This window comes from Camelus bactrianus, chromosome 16, assembly GCF_048773025.1.
Source record: "Camelus bactrianus isolate YW-2024 breed Bactrian camel chromosome 16, ASM4877302v1, whole genome shotgun sequence".
Taxonomy (NCBI): Eukaryota; Metazoa; Chordata; class Mammalia; order Artiodactyla; family Camelidae; genus Camelus; species Camelus bactrianus.
Window position 1 is genome coordinate 44,375,516 of NC_133554.1, and position 21,053 is coordinate 44,396,568.

The 21,053-nt window shown below is 39.6% G+C and overlaps 1 protein-coding gene across 5 annotated transcripts in view; it reads left to right on the plus strand.

The window, feature by feature from the left end:
* The first annotated feature begins 3,682 nt into the window (after positions 1-3,682).
* The window catches only part of STAT3 (signal transducer and activator of transcription 3), a 58,099-nt gene continuing 40,728 nt past the window's right edge, over positions 3,683-21,053 (plus strand). For 2 of the 5 annotated variants that reach the window (XM_074343388.1, XM_074343387.1), the window contains exon 1: positions 3,684-3,947. The gene's annotated coding sequence lies outside the window, so the exon portion shown is untranslated. Of the gene's footprint in view, positions 3,948-21,053 lie in introns of all 5 variants that reach the window. The other 3 variants (XM_074343386.1, XM_074343384.1, XM_074343389.1) reach the window with 2 other exon arrangements.

The following is a 21,053-nucleotide window of genomic DNA, read 5'->3' on the forward strand; positions in this document are numbered from 1 at the left end:
TATTTTGCTCATGAATTTTTAGTTTGGGTAAGGCTCAGCAAAAATGACTCATTTCTGCTCCATTTGGCTTCCATTGGGGTGGCTTGAAAGCTGGGGGCTGGAATCATCTGGAATCTGGCTGACTCACAGTTGATGCTTGCTGTCAGCAGGGCCTTGGCTGGACTGTTGGCCAGAACACCTTCATGTGGTCTCTGCATATAGCTTGGGCTTCCCCACAACATGGTGTCTGAGTTCCAATGGTGAGTGTCACAAGAGAAAGAGTCAGGTGTATGGTGTATCTTTTTTATGACCTAACCTCAGAAATCGTGCAGCATCGTTTCCGTTGTATTCTATTTATTAGAACTGAGTCACTCAGACTGTGGAATTAGGCTCTATCTTTAGATAGGAGAAGTGTCGAATAATTTGCAGACATGTTTATAAACCACCATGGGCTGAACTTCTGCACTCTGCCTTTATTCATTTGATGGGTGGAGAATGGGGAGCATCACCTTTTCCCCTCCTTTAGACCCTTCCTTTCTTGGGGATCCAAGAGGAAGGTTAAGCCTGGAGATACAGTCATGGCAGAGCAGCTATTCAGGCTCTCCAATCTGCAGGTCTCATGCACAGGTATGAGCTGCAGGCCCAGTCAGGATGGAACAAAAGACCCTGGCAGTCAAAACATGCAGGGATATGGAATTAGGACCTTTACGGGATTTAAGACATGATCGAGAAGGATTCGAATCGTGACTCTGTCATTTACCAGAGTAAATGGGTAAGTCACTTAATTTTGGGTAAGCCTCATTTTCTTCATCTATAAAATCACAGCATCCCCCTCACGGAGTTATTATAAGGATCAAATGAGTTAATAGATGAGTACATGCTCAGAAGCAGTGGCTAATACAGAGGAAAAACTGTACTACAAGTGTTAGTTATTGCTGATATAACTATTCATATTTCACTGACTCAGGCTTAGGTGTGTTCTGGGCTGGATGCTGGGATTACGAAAATGAGCCTGAAGGAGTTCAGGTTTCCAGGAGCCAAAAGCTTAGGGGAGATATTTTCAAGTATGTGGGCAAAGAGTCCAGGTTTTGGAGGCAGCCAGACCTGATTCTCATTCTGAGTTTTCCTGTAATTCTAGTTGTGAGATCTTGGACCAGTCTTTCGCTTTCTCAGCCATAGTTTCCCAGTTGAAAATGAGAATTATAAGAGTACCTACCTCCCTGGGTTCTGGTGAGGATCAAACAAGATAATCTATGTAAAAAGCTTAGCACAGTTCCTGGAAAATGGCGATTATTTAATAAATGTTAATTATTAATTTTATTTATCAGGAAGTAGGCTAACAAATGGATTCATTTGTGTCCAAAGTATAGAATGCTAAACTAGATGGGGAAACAACCTGCTGAAGGAGTCCAGCAGGAGAGATGAACTCTGCCAGGAAGAATCTTGGAAAGCCCAGAGGAGGTGATGATGGAACTAGGCTCTGAAGAATGAGTAAGAATTTTTAAGGTAGCGAATAAAGAAAGAGAAGGTTTTCTAGGTGGAGGGAAGAAGATATGTAAATTCAAGGCATGAAGTTGGAGGAAAGTGATAAATTCAATGTGGGAGCTTAAGGTGCTTAAGGTGTGTGCAATGGATGGGATGAGACTGGAAAAGGGAGTTCAGGTCAAAGCATTGACTCAAGTGAGAGACACTGCTGTATTTAAGCCAAAGAGGGCTTGGCGTATGGAGAGAGGCCATGGTGACTGGGCTGGAGGGAGGTTTCGTAGGTGGAACAGATAGGTTCAGGGGTAGATTTAATGTGTGAATTGTGGGAAGGGCATTAAGGGGAACAAAGAAAGGCCAGTTGCTGAGGAATCAGGGTGGAGGGCAGGGTTTGAGTGGATGAACAAAGTGATGGGACGTGGAGTCCAAAAACCTGGCTCTGAACCTACCTCTGAGTATCTGTGATCTTGAGATTGTACTATTTCTGCCTTAGTTTCCTATCAGTGAATAATATGGCCTCTTCTATCTGCTACACATAATTGTTGTGAGAAAGAAAAGAGGTAGAGTGTATAAGTGCTTTGTAAGTGGTATGTAACTAAACAAATATCAGACCCTGTATCATTAGGGAGGCAGTTAACTGTATGGAATAGCACAGCCAAAGCAGAGTTTAGGTGAGGTGCAAGGTGGGGATACCTGTTCTGAGGCGAAGATTAAGATAAATACAGCCATCAATACACACAGACATACATATTACAGATAAATACCACAACTTTCACAGTGGCCCGGGTCTACTGGAGGGCGATGGGAAACTTAACCCCATCACGAGTGACCCTACCAGTTGCCCTATATATGCTCTGACCTCTCACTTGTACATAAGGTGGTCCAAAGATTTAAATTGGAAATCTTTGTCTGGACTTCAGGTATCCTGGGAGCCAGGAGAATTTATGAGTAAAAGCTAATGTATATTTCTAGGGCTAGAATAATCCATAGTCTCCAGCAGACTCTCAGAAGGATCTGTGACCCCTCCCCACCAAAGGTTAAGGGTCGTTGATTTTCTCACCAGAAATTAATAAGAATAGCTATCCTTAGGGAGAAAGACTGATGGGGGAAGGGGAAGATTTTCATTTTTCATTTTCGACTTTTCTGAACCGTCTGAACCACAAATTTGTTAGTTTCATTGAAAGAAATGTCATCAGGGGTTATTTGGGTGGTGAGATAACAGGATCTTTTTAGATTTCATCTTTATACCTCTTTGTATTAAACAAACACAAACACTAATAGCTGTTATTTTTAAAACCCTGATACTATCAGCACACACACAGATCACTCTGTTATGCAAAGTACATCCTCTATTATGTAAGGTAAAATGTCTACATTTCCTATAAACTACTGGTTTCAATGCAGTAAAACTTGCATTCCACGTAGACGCGGTGAAAAAGACACGCAATTTCAAGTATTTCAACTCAGACGCATAAAAACAATGTGTATACGTGTCAGTCTTCATCTGTAGTGTCTACTGCATTCTCGTGAACCGGCTGATGAGTGAGCCGTTGGCCTTTGATGCTTGAAGCGACGGACGGAACGGAGGACGGGGTTAAATCCACTACCCTCTCCCCACGCACTCTAGTAATTACTCTATTTCCACGTCATGTTTCCGGGTGTGTGTGTCCCGACTCACGCAGAAACCAAAGTTCAAAGCAGGCAGGAGTCACCCATGTTCTTTTTGCTGTCCCCAGAAACCCAGTTCAGGCGTTGGGCCCCTAGAGGATCTGGCGATACCTGGGGACTGTCTAACTAGCTGATTCTCACGTGGTAAGTGGCTCCCAACCTCACCCCCACGTGGTGTCAAGGGCCGGGAAAAGGGAGAGCAGGCAGAAGAGAGCCGCAGCAGGGGCATTTAAAGTGTCTTGACGTCACGCACTGCCAGGAACTCAGCTGAGTTTTCAGCAGGACATTCCCGTCATTTTCCCTCCCTCCCCCCGGGCTTCTCTGCCCAAGGCCTGGGCTCTTGCCCAGCTGTTGAGGAGGGAGGAGCACTGAGTCCTCGGAACAGCCAGAACAGGGGCGTTCCCAGCCTCGTTTTGGCTCCGCCCTTTCTCCCAGAGGCTTTCCCCATTGGCCGGTGGGTGAGGCTTCGGGTGTACAGCACCCTCACTAGGGCCTCTGGGTGGACGAAAAAACTAGTTGTCTCATGAATTATGCATAAGCGGCGTGTCGAGGCCAGGCTGGGGGCTGGGCGGGGATTGGCTGGAGGGGCTGTAATTCAGCGGTTTCCGGAGCTGCGGCGGCGTAGACGGGGAGGGGGAGCCTGGGGTTCCGACGTCGCGGCGGAGGGAACGAGCCCGAACCGGATCTTTGACGAGCACCCCTGTTTGCGTTCTCTCCCCGCGTCTGCTAGGAGAGACTCCGCGGCCCGAGGGAGCCCCGCCGCCCGCACCCCGGCGCAAGCGCAGCCCCGGCCTGTCGGGCCTCAGCCCGAGAAGCAGGTGAAGGGGGTTAAGGGTGGGGCCGCCCCCCCGATGGCCCCCAGGCCTGGGGATCCTGGGAAGGAGGGCGGAGGGTCTGGGAGCCCCCTGAGTGTTTGGGGGAGTTGTGTATGGAAACTTCAGAGGAGTGGGGGGATACCAGGAGACACGGAGGGTCGCTTTGAAGGGACAACTCCCTGGGATGACAGGAGCCGGCCTCTGAAGGGACTGGGTGCGCTGGAGGGAAGTTTCCTTCTGAGAAAGGGGACACACAGAGGAAGAGAAAGAATGGGCTCGAGGTGGAGGACCTTGGGGCGAGGGCATTCTGGGGTGGGGGTGGCAGGAGTGAGGGACAGCTCCCCGACTTCCTGCTCCCTGGGGCCCTGGGGACGTTCCGGCCACAGGAGCGACTGTCACGCCGGTGGAGATCATGGAGGTGGGGGTTGGCAAGTGCCTCCTCTCCGCTCCCCCCGGCTGGCGGCTCCAGGCTGAGCCACTTCCTCCGCCTCGCCCTGTTCCCGCTCCTTTAGGAGCCAGCTGTGCCCCTCTGGAGGTTGGAATAGGTGTTGTCCCCTTACAGCCTCACAGGCTGGTTGGTTGTGGGTAGGATTATTGCATAAGAATCAAGTTTCCTGTAGGGAAATTGACAGTCTTGTACTCTTTCTAAATTTCTTCCCGTCTTTTTCTAGGTTAAATCGTGCTTCTCTCCTCCTCCTTCTAAAAAAAACAAAATAAAATCCCCATCAAGTCAGCTCTAGAGAGAAATAATCCGTTTTCCTCCTCGACATTGTTCTTTTATAAACACCTGGCAAACTTGGCCAGAAGATAAATAATTGAGCCCTTGCATTTACTGGATTGTGGTGTTGCCTAATTGCATAGGACAGAATGAACCAATAGAGAGTGGGAGTTTTCTGTCTCAGAGCCAAGATCTTGGGTAAATGTAGAGGAGAGGGGAACAAAGACAGGCTGGCCTTGGCAAAGTCATGTGTGCAAACTTTACCTGTGTTTGGGGGTGTGGTTGCACTTAAGTTAGCAAAATTCAAACCATCACCCAAGTTGTTTTTTCCATGTTTAGTGCACATCCCTCTGTGTTATATCAAGTGAGTGTGTGGTGTTGACATATGTATTCTTACTGAAAATGTATGTAATATGTACCTGCTGGTTTTTATTGTGTGTGCATCTAGAGTATATTCTGTGTATGGGTTGTGACTTTTTGGCTGTCTGTCTGATAAGGCTCTGGTTTGAATAAATCAGAACAGTGAATCATCTCAATCTTTTGTATGTGGATTTAAACTACATTATGATTTGATTCAGCCAATTTTCTATTTTATTTTATGTATGTGTTCCCAGTGAATACATTTATTGTTACATGTGCCAGACTGGAGTACTAGCAAGAATTTTTGTTGAGACATTTGAACAGTGGGATGGAGGAAAGAAGTCTTCAATACAAAAAAAAATTGTAGATATTGGAGTCTTGATCTTAATGCCTATATTTGCTACCGTATCCACTACAAAGGACCACTAGCAAATTTATAAATCTCTTATTTTTATATGTAGTTCTTTTGGGAAGAATAACCATTTAGAAATATCCACAGTTATGATTTCACCCATAAAGGGTAGATAATTTAGATAACCTTAACTCTGTTTTGTAGATGAGGAAATTGAGGCCAAAGAAACAAGACACTTGCCCAGGGTAGTAGAGTATCAGAGTGGTGGGACTTGCGCCTTTTGTATATTTTGTTTGCTTTTGACTATCTATAATTAAGTATTAGATATTGATTTAGAGTGTAGGCCCTGCTGGGAAAAGTGTCAGTGAAATACCACCAATAGGCTATAAGGCTCCAAGGGAGCTATTTAATAAACAGGTGAAAAGACGAAGTACAAATGGGGTTTGCTTAGGGTTTTTTCCCTAATTGATATGTCTAATTTGGAAAGTAACTAACTTTTTAGTCTGCATAATTTATCAGAATTTAGCTATTTGCTAATGGGAAGAGGGATTTATTTAGGCAAGCTTGTAGGTGAAGGATAGTCGTGACCTAAATGTCATTTAAACCAAAGTGCCTTATTACCCCTCCGATAAAACAAACAAACAAACAAACAAACCAAAGTGCCTTGTGGCTAGATCAATGGTCATTTGTGTCTCCAGAAAGTTGCTTTCTCTTCCCTGCCTCTGTGTGTCTTGATATTCAGATGGTGAGATGGAGCAGAGGTAGTGGCCATCATTCCAAATGCTGAGTCCAGCATCTTTTAACCTCACGGCTTTCTCAGAGGTGGTGTAAAAAGCAATATTTATTCTTTACAACTTTGTGAAAGTTGCTATAAAGAATAAGATGCCTTGTTCCAGAACTTGCAGTCTACTGAGGTGATTTCATAAAAGCTTTATCCATGCAATACAGCATGTTGTCCTCAAAGACATGGTGAGACATTAAGCCTGAGCTGTCCAGCAAGGTAGCTATTAAATATTTTAAAAAATATATAGCACAGGCATAGAATGTTTCTAAGATCGTAGAAAGTTCTGTTGGACAAGTGCTTCACTAAGTGCTATAGGTCTTCAGAGGAAGGAGAGGTTATGAGGCGTGCAGTCGTTTAGGAAGCCTTCTTGCCAAAGGAGAGTTTGATCTGGATTCCAAATAATGGTTGGAATTTGACAGGTATAAAGAATTTGGGATGAGGAGGTATGGGCATACAGCACAAACAAAATCCTGGTGGAACAGGAAGGTAAGTAGGGGAGAAGGAGTGCCTACATATAAGAGATCTTGAATGTAAGACCAAAGAATTTAAAGATTTTTGATCCTGATGTTTAATTACAGAGTGCCTACTATGTGACTACTATGTGTCAGGCACGTGCCTGAAGTCGATTAATTTGTATAAGGTAAATCAGTGCACATGGCCTCTGCCCCAGGGGAACTGTCGTTGAAGCTGACCTTATAAACTGGGCCAACACCCAAAAAGAGGTGTCCTGACTTACCGGATTTGTGTGTTTAAGTGCAGGAGTGTTTTTTTGAAGATTTTTAATTGGCCACAAATGTCCACTCACATTTTCTGTCTTCCATATTTGAAAAATCATAACTTTGGGGTCATGTGTAAAAACCAGCCAAAGAGCACTTGAAGGACTTCCCCAAGTCCCAAGAACTCCTGATGTCCTGGAGCAGCCTTGTTGAGGTCCTGCAGGATGATATCCCTGGGCTATTTCAGTCTTTGATGGTTATGGTGAAAAAAATTAATATTGTGGCTACACATTTGTCACAAGGAACCTTGGCCTACTCTGGAGCACTTTTGTCAGGATGGCCAGATGGTTCTTTGGAGGTAAGTTGTTTGAAATGTCTCCAGGTTTTAAAAGGAATAGCATATGGAAGAAAGAATTTCTGTTATGGTCAGTTCTCATGTATCAGTATTATCACAACTCTTAGTTCAGGTCAGCAAATATATTATATATTGAGAGCCAATTATTGTGCTAGGCAGGATCCAAGGATAGTCAAATATGGTCCCTTTTTCCATGGAATTGGAAGTGGTGTTGTGGGGACCGGGGTATGTGCTGTGTCAGTGTGGACTTAGGGTAGGGGAGATGATGGCACAGTGGTTCAAGGTTCAGGCTCTGGAATCGAACACATCTGGGATTGGATCCTGGATCTGCCACTTCTTAGTCAGAATCTGAACCTCAATTTTCTTATCTGTAAGAAGAAAGGATAGCATTTCTTATCTCCTAGCGCTTTGAAGATTCCATGAGATAGTGCAGGTAAAATACTTAGCACAATGCCTGGTACACAGTAAGAACTCCCTAAATCTAAGTTTTTGTTGACTGTCCAAGAAAAGAGATTAACCCTTTTTAGGGGTGAGAGAAAGGCTTTATCATAGAGGGGTATTCAGATGGGGACACCTGAATAGGGTTTTGTAGGATGAATAGGAATGCTCCCAACAAAGTTGAGTGGTGAACAGCTGCATTCAAGGCCAAGGGGACATGAGTGTGTGGAGACTTAAAACAGCATAGTGTGTTCAGGGAGCTATAAGTGGAAATTCTTAATTTAGGAGAACTGAACTGAGGGGAAAGGAAGCTATGGCTCTTAGCCCTTCTCTTCTGTTAATAATTGAGTTCAAATGTCATTAAAATAAGTTGTTTTGTCTTGTTTATGAAGTAATGCATGCTATTGTAAAAAAATTAAATTTGTAGAAATATAATTTATGTATATTTTATATGTAGAGAGAGATGTATATATATATATCATATATATATATATATGTCCTGTAAATAATTTGGAGTATATTTCTCCAGAGTTTTTGCAGCTTTTTCTATTTACCAGTTTATCTTGGACATATTTATTGCAAATTCCTTTTTTAACAACCTAGTAAAAGAATAATAAAGGAAGGCAGCTGTGCCCACGAAATAAAATAAGTTTCGGATTATCTGACTTTCCTTTCTGCTACCCCTATCCAATAAGAATAACTGGCTTTACTAATCACTGAACTTTCACCTGACCTTTGACTTTTTAATTACATCAAACAAGGAACTTATGTTTTGAGCTTTCCTAAGGTAACTGTTAACTGTAGTGTTGAAACACTTGGGCGGTGAGTTTGAGGGTTTCATGGTCCACAGTTGCGATAGGAGTTAAAAGAACGACTATGAGGTTGGACTTCCTGGGCTTTATCCCAGATCCACCACCTCTTAGATTTTGGATCTGTTGCTTTAACTTCTCCGGGTTGCAGTTTCTTCGTTATAAAATGCAGATGCCAGTTCCCACTGTAAGGGAGTTGTGAGGATTGAGCAAGATAATGTATATGAAGTACTTTGCACAGTGCCTGTGGGATGGCTAAAATTTGAGCGCTAATAATTACTATTATTAAAAACTGCAGTATCTGTCTAGCTACAAAGTCAGGCAAGTTATGATTCACGGTAGCCATTAATGACCTAAAGGAGAGAAGGAGTAATTAGGAGATTCTAACCTAATAGGAAAAAAAAAAACCTAAACGAATAGAGGGACCAGGGGATTTACATTGTGGTGGAGGAGCTGGAGTCTACCACGTAAAAGGAATAGGCAAGGCAAACCGTAAATTCCTGTTTACACCAATGCCCTTGTCATATGCCGCCTTGCATCTTTCGAAACCTATGATTGTGGCCTGTTTATTTGAAGTAATATCCAACACATTAAAATTTAATGACCACTTAGGAATTTGAACAATTCCTTGGAGTTCTTCTGGGTACAGAAAGTGAAGATAATATTAAAGGCTTGAGGGGTGGAGGAGTCAGGCAAGAAAGGTGGGAAAGCTTACAGCCTAGGGGTGATACAGCATCTTAAGGAGAATGAATGATCTGTATGAGGCTGGGAGGTGATTTGTCCCTTCACCTCTGTGTATGCCAAAGTGTATAAGTCTGTGTGTTTTCATTGGAGAAGAGCTTTATTTTCCTGTCCTGTAACTTTCCTTTGCCAACAAATCTGTACTCCAAATAGCCTCCTGGTTAAGAAGAACCAGTCAGCTCCTCTATGAAACAGGTTCTCTCACACCAGCTCTCCAGTTTGGGGTCAGAGAAGGCAGGAGAGAAAAGGCCTCCCTTCGTCCTTTCTGGGCTGTATGTGGGGCAAGAGGAAGCCAGCGGAGTTTGAAAGAGAAAGTAAACCTTCTGGTAAATAAATGGCTTCCCTGGTGTGGAGGAGGAGTGCAAATTATTAGGGGGATGTTTGGGTAGTTTTTGTAGAAGCCAATTCTGAAAACTGATTTAGATTAGTGAAGGTGAGCCCAATTTAGGAAAGCCCTGTCCGGTCTGCTGTTAACCAGCTGTTTTCCCGCTTTGTTGATTGATTTTATTAGTTCTCGGTAGCCTGACCTCTCGTTCTTGTTATGAGATTTGGAGGATTTGAGTGTGACTTTGAGCACCTGCTTAGGTGAAAGCTTCCTAAAATGCATGTTATTTCATTTCTTTTCTGATGTTAATTTTGTTTTACTTTTGAGCAAAAACTTTTTTTCTGACAGAATCTAAGAGCATCAGACTTTTCCTTTGTACCTCTCTCCTTTCCCTACCCTGAATCCACCCAGATGTAATCCTCAAAACCCAGATATTAGCTGTGTAATTACCTCTCCCCTAAACTACTAAGCAAAGTGCAATATTGCATTGAGTTAGCATTAAAATTGAATTTCTTTCTACTTGTGGTTTAGACACAATAAATATTTAATTTCAGACTGACTTTGCCTGACAAATCAGTTTTATATTTGGGCCTCTTTTTATCAAATGTTTAGTGGGAGCACATTTATTGAAACAACCAAAATAAGACATAATTAGGATGGTAACTTATGCACAGGAGCAGGTGGAATAATTGAAGCATTCTGAAGCCAAATATCAATATTTATTCTTTTTTTGTTGTTGTTTTTGGGAGGAGGTAGTTAGGTTTACTTATTTTATTTTTTTATGGAGGTGCTGGAGATTGAACCCAGGACCTCATGCATGCTAATAAGCATGTGCTCTATCACTGAGCTATACCCTCCCCAGTATATTTATTCTTAATTCCCCGTATTATTGTCCCTTTCCATTAGAATACATAAATAAGAGTGACCTGTGTGCAGAAGCATGTGGGACACTTTAGGGTCCTAATTACTATGTTGGAGAATCCTAGGTTCGCGGAGCCATCTACAAGTTTCATTTCTCAAATGTACCACTGATTTGCTGGATGTCGATAGTAGGGGAGGCTGTGCTTGTTGGGAGATAGGGTTTAGGTGAACCCTGTATTCTCCACTCAACTTTGCTTTGAACCTAAAACTGCTCTAAAAAGTCAAGTTTATTAAAAAATAAAAAACAAAAAACAAAAACCCTGCAAATATATCTGAGGTGTCCTGGATCAGAAGTGCCCCATCTACAGCAGTGTGATTCTAATGACTTCTACCTCTGTGTACCCTAAGCTTTGCAATGAGAATGCCTTTCTCTTCCCCAGTGGGCGTATCTTCCAAGTAATGGAGAATGAGACTAGTGGTGGGGCATCAGAGAACCCATACAGTCCCTGGATTAACCGGTTTTCCCTTTCCTTGGGAAAGATGAATGCTTAACCACAGATTTGTAGCAAGAATATACCAGTTTTGTTTTTCAGTTTCAGAATTTTGTTTTCTTATTTGGGGGGTGAGGGGGGAAGTTTAAATTAATCAGTACAAACAGGTGTGTAGTAAGTAGACCATCTTCCTTTTCACCTTATCCTCTGAACTCTCTTTTCCAGAGACAGCTAGTTTCCTATTTCTTACTTAATCTTTCCAGAGTGATTGCATGTGTTATGCAAACAAACATGTTATTCTTTCTCTTTTTTCCTTCCACAGAAGGAAATCTTCTTACTTTCTGTCACTTTGTTTATCTTAGAAAATACTCTATGTGAATATGTTTATATCCACCTCATGTTTTTAAGATTTGCATACTGTGGATTTAGGGTGGTATTAAATATTCATTGTTGTGATCTCACTTAAGAGAACTTAGAGGAAAAAATTATAGTTTATTGTTGTTTAAATTAACACAACATTGTAAACTGACTATACTTCAATTTAAAAAATCTGCATAGTAGCCTTCTAGGCTATGGATGTCATAATTTATTTAATCTCCTAATGATAGGCATAGATTGCAGAATCTAAAGACAGAAAACAATGTTATGGTAAATATCATATTTGTCTTTAGGCACATATGAATAAATCTGTACCTGTACACTTTTTTTAAATCAAAATTTTTTTGAATCATGGTTGATGTACAATGTGGTGTGTACCTATACACTTTTAATATTTTAATCATAGTATACATACTGTTTGGAAATGTAGGTTTTCAATTAACAGAGTGCACATTTCCCCCCTTAAACTTGAACTTTAATTCTGGGGAAGTCTAGCTACCTCATTAAATGAAACCCCAATGTTTGCCTGTCGCTTGGGCAGGTAGGAATTGTTGCAGCACCCCCTCCTCCAATTTTTTTTTAAAGCTTTCTGTTCATATACCTATGGTGCCAGGGCCCAGCTTCCATTAATCTCAACCACTGCATCCCTAAATCACAACAGTTTTGTTGTAAGCTCCTTTATTCCTTTGGCAAGTGGAGGTAGGGGTTTTGGTTTCTGTTTTTGTATTGTTCCCATGGATGGGTTGCTCACTGATGCTTCTGTTTGAGTTGTCTGTAGCCCCAGTTTGCAGAATGAGGTCCACAGACCCCAGTGGGTCTCTGAGATCCTTTCAGGATGGGTCTTTGAGATCAAAACTATTTTCATAGCATTATTTGTGTTTTTTACTTAGCTGGCATTTGCACTTAAACTAGAGGTCATTGTACTCAGAGCACTGTCAGAAAAAACAACCTGATTTTACTTAAAGTCCATGATGAAACAGTAAACAATATTAATTTCATTATCTCTCAGCTCTTGAGGATGTCTTTTTGATATTCTGTAATGAAATGGGAGGCATACATAAAGGACTTCTGCTGCATAGAGAAGTATGGTAGAAAAGCACACTGTGCAATTGTCTGAGTTGCTATCTCAAACTACGGCTTTTTTCATGAAACACTATTTTTACTTGAGAGTGACTGACAGACTGACGAGGAGCTTGGTAGATATTTTATTAAAAATGAAGGGAGAGAAGCTTTCTCTTTGAGGAAAATAACTGATGATATTTGTTGCAGATAATAAAATTTAAGCTTTCGATCGAAAATTAGAATTTGAGAAAACTTGTATCCACCACTGTGGATTAATTAATACTGCTTCCTGATATTAATATATTTTTTGGATGGTAATAATTGTGATTTTTTTGATAATATATAATGAAATGTGTTGACATTTGGAAGATCTACAAGTCTCCAAAATAGTGTTTTCCAAATGATCAATGCATGACCTTACAAAATCATGCATGGGAAAACATTCTATTCAAAAATGTAACACAGACTAATGGATCTTAATGTAACTAAGTGTAGAGAGTTCATTGCTGTGGTTTCAGAATCCACAGTGCATCTAACCTTTAAGAAACTACTACTTGCCAAATTTCAGTGTAGTATTAAAGAATATCAAAAATTATCTGCAGAGATTATTAAGATACTCTCCTCCCTTTTCCAATTAGTGTGAGGTCAAAATTTCTTACCCCTCAGCCATAACAACCTACTACAACAGACTGAATGCAAAAACAGAACTGAGAATTCAGCTGTCTTCTATTAAGCCAGACATTGGAGAAATTTTCAAAATATTAACAATGCCATTCTTCCCACTAATTTTTTTCTTTTTGAAAATAAGTTGTTTTTCATGGAAATGTCATTTATGTTAACATGTAATAGGTTTATTGTTTTTTAAATAAATGAATAATTTTTTTCAATTTCTGTTTTAATTTGTAATACAGTAAATATTAATATACCTCCATAAACAAAAGCTCTTGGGGTCCTCAATTTTAATGGATGTAATGAGGTCCTGAGAATAAAAAATTTGAGAGCTGCTGGTCTAAAGATTTTAGTATAAGAACCCTTGGGATTTTCATTTAAAAAAGAAAAAGAAGATTTCACGGTCTTCTCCAGAGAGTCTGATTTAGTAGATCTAGAGTCATTTTTAACAGGCAGCCAGTGTTCTGATACAGGTGGTCGTTGGTTTGAGAAATGTGCTCTAAGGGATCAAGTTATAAAGTCTTCAGATTAGTGAAGTCATGTCCACAGGGTTTAGAAGTCATTATTGTTTTGGAGATAAAGGTAAATGATAGATATGTGATCTACTAAAGAAAAATGCTTCGGAGATTTCTTTTTATTCTGTTTATTCTACTTAGTATTTATGGACCTGAATATAAATCAAGGATGGGTTATGACTGTTGAAAGAATCATGACTTTACGACATTAACATTTATGGTTTTATTGAGAGACTATCCACAAACGTATTCAGATAGTTTCTGAAGGTTTGGGTTAATTTCTAAAGACATTTCTGGTAAAGAACTGTCTGTAAATTCTGTAAGAAGTGTTACTCTATTTCAGTCATGTCTTTTACTTTTGTTTAGTACATGTAATGTAAGGAAAGCTCTCATTTTCCTTTCTTCCTGTAATTACTCCTATAACAAATTCAAAGAGAAATTTAACTTGTCAGAGATTATACAGCAGAGATAAGACTTAAAAACATGTAATTTGACTTCACTAGCCTGGGGGTTTGAAGACTCCCAAGTTTGTGTTTTGGTTATATCATTATCTGTTATGGTCACTTAACATTTTTGTCCTTATCTGTAAAATGGGAATAACAGCTTACTTGGGGGAGGGTATAGCTCAAGTAGTAGAGCAGCATGCTTAGCATGCACGTGGTCCTGGATTCAATCCCCAGTACCTCCTCCAACTATAAATAAATAAATAAACCTAATTACCTCGCCCTCATAAAAAAAAATAATAAATAGTGTGTGGATCAAAATTCAGAGTTGAAGTAAGAAAATACAAAACAACAAAAACAACCTACTTGATAGGATTGTCATACTATCTTAGAACCTCAGGGTTCTCTTTGGCTGAGTGATTGACTGGAAAATCCACTGTGAATTCATACTTCAAGCCATGTTGTGTATGGGTGTGATTTTTAGATTTTAGATCATAAGCTGCTCCCAATGCAAACTGGAATAGTGTTTCTAAATTCTTAATTATTTTCTTTCTGAGTGCTTATTCTTCTTGCTAAGCCATGCCCACTGCCACACTTAAACATTGTCAGATTATAATTTCATGAGTAACTGAGACTTTTTCTTTCTCTTGTGTGGATGCTGGTGGATAAGATCAGCTGTTCTGTGAAGAGTGCTTACATCATCCAAAACTCTGATGTACAATGAAGTCCCTTATTTTTCCAAGTATATTATTCATTTTAATAAGACTTTTATAGAAAAGCTTGTCTAATTGGGGAGATAGCTTATCTCTCATCTTGAATACAGTTTAAACTTTATGAGTCAGATTTATCTTTTAAAAATATTTTTCATAAAGGTCAATTAATAAATTTTAAATATTAATAAACTATATATATTTTTTAAAAGCATTTAGGTTTACATGAAAGTTGAGCAGAAAGTACAGAGAATCTGCATATACCCCCTTCTCTCTCTCCCTCAGTTTCTCCAATTATTGACCTCTTGCATTAGTGTAGCACATTTGTTACCATTGATGAGCCAATGTTGATAAATTATTATGATGTATTATGATATATGATATATATTACTGTTGACATTATTATTAACTGAAGTCTATAGTTTACATTATATTTCACTGTTATACAGTCTACAAATTCTGACAATTGTGTAATAGCTTATATTCACCATTAGTGTTATACAAAATAGTTTCACTGCCCTTCAGAATCCCCTGTGCTCCACCTATTCATCCCTCTGAACCCCGGCAACCACTGATCTTTTTTTATTATCTCTATAGTTTTATCTCTTCCAAAATATCATACAGTTAGAATCATACAATATGTAGCCATTTTAGATTGCCTTCTTTCACTTAGTAACATTCACTCAGATTCCTCCATGTCCTTTCAAAGCTTGATAGTGCATTTCTTTTTATTGCTGAATAATATTCCATTGTCTGTATGTACCACAGTTTGTTTATCCATTCATCTATTGAAGGACATCTTGATTGTTTCCAAGTTTTGTCAATTATGAATAAAGTTGCTATAAATATTCATGTGCAGTTTTTGTGTAGACGTAAGATTTCAGCTCATTTGGGTAAATACCAGGGAGTGGAATTGCTAGATCCTTATTGAAGGAAGGAGTAGGAATGGTTGGCTAGAGTGTCACCAGGGATCTCTGTGTTACCAGATTGGATGCCACTCTGTCACCGTCTTGCCCACCCTTGTAGTGGTATTGGGCTCAGCTGAAAAACCTTTTTTTGTTGTTGTTGTTGTTAAAATATTCTCTTCTCTTGGCTTCTGTGACAACATATTCTCCCGTTTTTCTTTAGTCTCACTGATCTTTACCAGTTGCCTTTCCTGGTTCATCCTCTGCCTGAACACTAATGTTGAAGAGCCTCAGGCCTCTGTCTTTTCTTCTCTTTTTCTATATTCTCTCCCTAGCTTGTCTTATCCAGTGCTTTGGCTTTAACTATTATCTCCATCCTGATGACTAACTACTAAGGGTGTATCTCCAACCCAGGTGTCTCCAGGCGCCAATTCCTGTGTCCTGCTGCTTAAATAACATTTCCCCTTGGACAGTTGTAGTTGTCTCCTATTTATCTTGTCGAAACATAACTCTTAAGCTTTTTTTATCTCAAACCTGTGCCGTTCTCCCTGTCTTGCTTTCCCCATCTAAGTAAATGACATCACCACCTTTCCTATTGTACAACCCAAAAACCTAGGAATATCCTTAATTCCCCCTTTCTCTCATGCCTCTGCTTCTCTTCAAATCATTAGCAAGTCTTGTTGGTTCCATCTCTAAAGTTTCCTTAAATGCCTTTACTTGTCTCATCCTGACTTCTGTTCCTGTTCTTTGGTAGACTAGATACCCTGAAAACCTCCTGTACAAAACACCAAGAAATGTTGGATAAACTGAACACTCCAGAAAACTAGGGAGATCTTCAGAGGCAAAAATCAAATGGAATTTCATCAAAATAAGAGAGAAGTTAGCCTATATTAGGGGTGGATGTTGGAGGGCATTTACCTATCCCCATTACTAAAGAATTTTAGTTTAACAGCCACTCTAGGGAGGAGACCAGGACTTGGTCTTGGTGAGGAGTTGAAACTGCCAAATCTAAAAGAATTCCTAAACATAGTGCAGCACATTTTAAGATTTGAATTTACACTATCTTTTTGGTCCTGGAAACTCCAATCTGAGATTTTTACCAAAAAAAGTTCCCTTTTCCTTTAGGAGTCAGAACAAATAGTTTACTTCCTCCAAGATGCCTTCTCTGGCCAACTCTATGACTCCAGTCACCCACTATCCTACCATCTTTACTGTTCTTGTCGCAAGTGGTAATTATCTTCCTCGTTTACTTATCTGTCTGCCTCAAGGAGGGCAAAGACCTCTCCTGTTCACCACTCTATACCCTGTCCTTGGTTCCAGACCAAGTGGTTTGTTTTTTTTTAATGAATAAATGAATGAAAGAGCAAATAATTCAGATTCCTTCTGAGAGAAGATAAAATGATATTATGTCAATTTACTTTTATTTTGGACTAAGCATTTCACTTTAAAACACAATTCTAATTTTTATCCAGAGTAATACATACAAATATTTTAGAAGTCGAAGAATACTGAAAGACTTATATTGAAAACAACAGTCTTACATCACATCCCTTTCCATTTCCAAGCATTGCTTCCCAGAGACAGCCACTGAAAGCATTTAGCTTCTTTTTCTGGTATTTACTTCTAGGCTTCTAAGTAATAAGCTTATACTGCTGTTTTTGATATATCAAATTTTAGACACTTTTTAACTTCCTATTGTCGTTGGTAAAGATTTATTTCTTTCACCACCACTCTTCCTTCCCATACTTCACAGTATAATCATAATTTTTAAACCACTTCAGTTAAACCATGAATCATGCATTTTTTTTGGACTAAATATTGTTCACTGATAAGCTAAATAGTTTACTATGATTATGTATCCTTTCGCATGCAAATATTTGGTTTTTCTGGAGTTAATATTTTTACTTAAAAAAATTTTTTTTAAGTTTTCTTATACCTATTGCTAACTTTCTGCAAATGTTCCAGCAGATCTCTCAAATAAATGCCTGGTATTTTACTTCAGATACTTAAACACAGTGACGATCTATTCATCATTTTCTTGGTAACCCTCTCATCCCATCATTCTGCTGCAGTCGGGTCTCCTTTCACCACTCTCCTATATTGAAGTCCCTTTTACCTAGATCTTCCTCTTTTTGGCTTGATTGCTTCATTTACTGAAGCAGATATTCTGGTAACACGCCATCAGGAAGAGGTGCACAGGAAGTAAATTTTTTGAGTTATTGAGTATCTGAATTCTCTTTATTCTTTCTTCACACTTGCATCATTGTTTGTGTGGACACGGAACCATGTACTCATCATTTTGAAGGCATTGATGGCTCAATTGGCTTTGAATAATCCTTCAGTGTCTATTTGAAAATCTGGTGCTGTTCCAATTTCTGATCCTCTCCAGGAGACCCGTTTCTTTTCTCTGGGAGTTCGTATGACCTCTTTATTCCCACTGTTCTGAAATTTCACAGAACGTGCCTTAGTGTGGGTCTGTTTCGTTAGATTGAGTTCTAGATGAGTTCCTTTCAGTCTGGAAAGGGGAATTCTTATTATTTCTTTGATAATTCTCCCTCTTGCCATTTTCCCTTTCTCTTTTTCTGTGAATCCGCTAGGTCAGATATTGGATCTTTTGAACAGATCATCTGAGTTGTGTTTTGTTTCCCCTCTGCTTCTATTTTCCATTCGTTTGTTGTGGATTATATTCTAGGAGGTTTCCTTGGCTCTTTCAACCCATCTATTTAATGTTAAATTCTGGCTGTCATTTTCAGTTTCAAGGGTCCTTTCTCAGTTGCCATTTTCATCTTCATTTCTATCCTGCCCCTGTTTAACATACATAGTTTGTTTCTCTAAAGAGTTTATAGTTTTGTGAAATTTTGTATCCTAGTATTCTCTAATTCCTAGGTTCCTCTTGTGTTTATCTCTCTCTCATGTTGGAAGTTTTCTTCAAAAGTGTAGTAGTTCTAAACCAGAAATAGACTCATGGACATAGAAAACAAACTATGGTTACCAAAGCAGGAAGGGAGGGAGGGATAAATTAGGAGTTTGGGATTAACAGATACACACTCTCTATATAAAATAGATCAACAACAAGGACCTACCATATAGTATCAGGAACTATATTCAGTTTCTTATAATAAGCTATAATGGAAAAGAATCTGAAAAAATATATATGTATGTATATATACATATAACTGAATCGCTTTGCTGTATACCTGAAGCTAACATTGTAAATCAACTATTCTTCAATAAAAAATAAAATTTCAAAAAGATGCAGTAGTTCTTAGTTAAAGTTGAATGGTCTTATTTGCTTGTTGTGTTTCCCTGCAGGGTGACTGGCAGAGGCCCTGGCTACCGAAGTTCCGGGAGCTGATGTCTGTACTTTCTCACCTAATTACCTCTGTTTTAGTTCAGTGACTCTCTTGCTCCCAGCTGTGCCTGGTGTCCCCAAGTCTGGACTTAGCTTTCTGCAGATAATAAGTTTTCTTTCTATCTGCTGCTGGGTTCGGAGAGAGGTAGCTATCTGGGGAATCTAAATGCTTTTTATACAGATTTTTTTTAACCAATTCTCCCGTTTTTAGCCAAACTTTCTGTCTCTCCCTTCAACCATACCTACTACCTCCAACTTTGAGCTTTTTCAGGGTTATACAGCATACCCCAGCTGGAAATCCTTTCTGCAGGCCCTTACTGTTCAGTTTTCTCAGCTGTGCTAAGTCAGTTACCATCACTTCACTTTCTAGATTCCAGAATCATACTGACATCTTTTGTCTACCATCATCAGGTGAGATTGTCCCATTCTTTGTCCTTGTGCATTTGTACCCATCACCCCTGATTCACTGTCACTTTAGTAGGCTTTCGGGTCATGTTTAACCAGAATATCTGTGTTGTGTTCTTTTGAACGCTTCTGTGTTTGCACATGCCGTTCCCTCGACTTGGACTGGTTAGCCCTTCCTTTTTAGTGTTATTGGCTCTCCTGTAGAGCCACGGTACCTTGTACAGTATGTGCTTTCTGGTGTAGCACCATTCCACTTCCAAGTAGTTATCTCATTACGCGTCTGCTTTTCTTTCAAAACTGTATCTTCCTTGACAGTAGGGACCAGATTGCACAAGTCCAGGAGCACCATTCACCTTGTTATTTTGTGTTATGTCTCAGGAGTACCCCCTGGAGTTATGCGTTCCCCTTGCTCTGGTAGAGGTACTATGAATTCTCCAATTCTGTCTTCCTCAGGGCTTAGCAAAGCACCTGGTAAAGAGGCACTCACATGTTCAATGAACCCAAGACACCTTTGCACTGCACGTGGCCTTCTAAATGTCACAGTTGGCTAGAAAACCTCTGAGATGGAGATGTCATGTATAACATGATGACTATCCTTAACCACATTGTATTGTAAATTTGAAAGTTGCTAAGAGAGTAGCTCTAAAAAGTTCTCATCACAAGCAGAAAAATTATGACTTTGTGAGGTGATGGATGTTAACTAAATTTACTGTGGTAGGCATTTCACAATACATACGTCTATCAAATTATGTTGTATACTTAAAATATATACAGTATTATATGTCAATTATCTCTCTTTTTTTTTTTTATGAGAGGGAGGTAATTGGGTTTATTTATTTATATTTGGTGGAGGTACTGAGGATTGAACCCAGGATCTCACGCATGCTAAGCGTGCACTCTACTGCTTGAGCTATACCCTCCCCCCCCATGTCAATTATGTCTCATTAAAACTGGGGAAAAAAGAAAAGGAAAGAAAACCTTTGAGAAATAATGTATTTTGCTTCTGTGTGTTTTTATCTATGGAGGTTCCAGCTATATAATAAACATTATTTTTTTAAAGCCCCAACAACAAAATACTTTAACAGAATAGCAATTGTGGCCCCTTTTTTTCTGCCTGGATAGATGATTTTCTCTTTGTAGTCAGATGCTTTTTCCCCCTCTCACCGTAGTTTTCCAGTTGTAAAGTTGAAGGCTTGATCCACTCTTCGCCTCTTAAGTCATATTGTGGTGGAAGTAACACTAACCTAAGTCAAGATGCTGATTATTGAATGTTGTTCCCAATGCTGATGTCGGTGGCCTATTTCCATGTCTATAAAGTGAAGAGGTTGGATTTGATACATTTCAAGAGCTCTTAAACAACAGCAAAAACAACAGCAAAATGCTTTTTGTTACTGAGTTGGAGCCCAAGTGTCTTGAGGGTAAAGCACTGAAAAGCAGGCAGATTTACTGTGTAAAGAGATTTACGATTGACTTTAGGTTGGGTCTTAGACCTTTCACTTTGGGAATATCTCAGAATAAACTTACTCATCCAAGTGGTTTAATGTTTTAGGAGATGCCTCATTTCAGTGTCTACATGACAGTATTTAGTTACAGTATAATTTCTTAAGTTCTCAGGTACCACCAACAGGCACATGTCATGAAATGTCCTCTTTTAGATGATGGCAGGGTGCTAGAGTCTCATTATTAAAAGTTTAGGAGTATCAGATCTACTATATAGCAG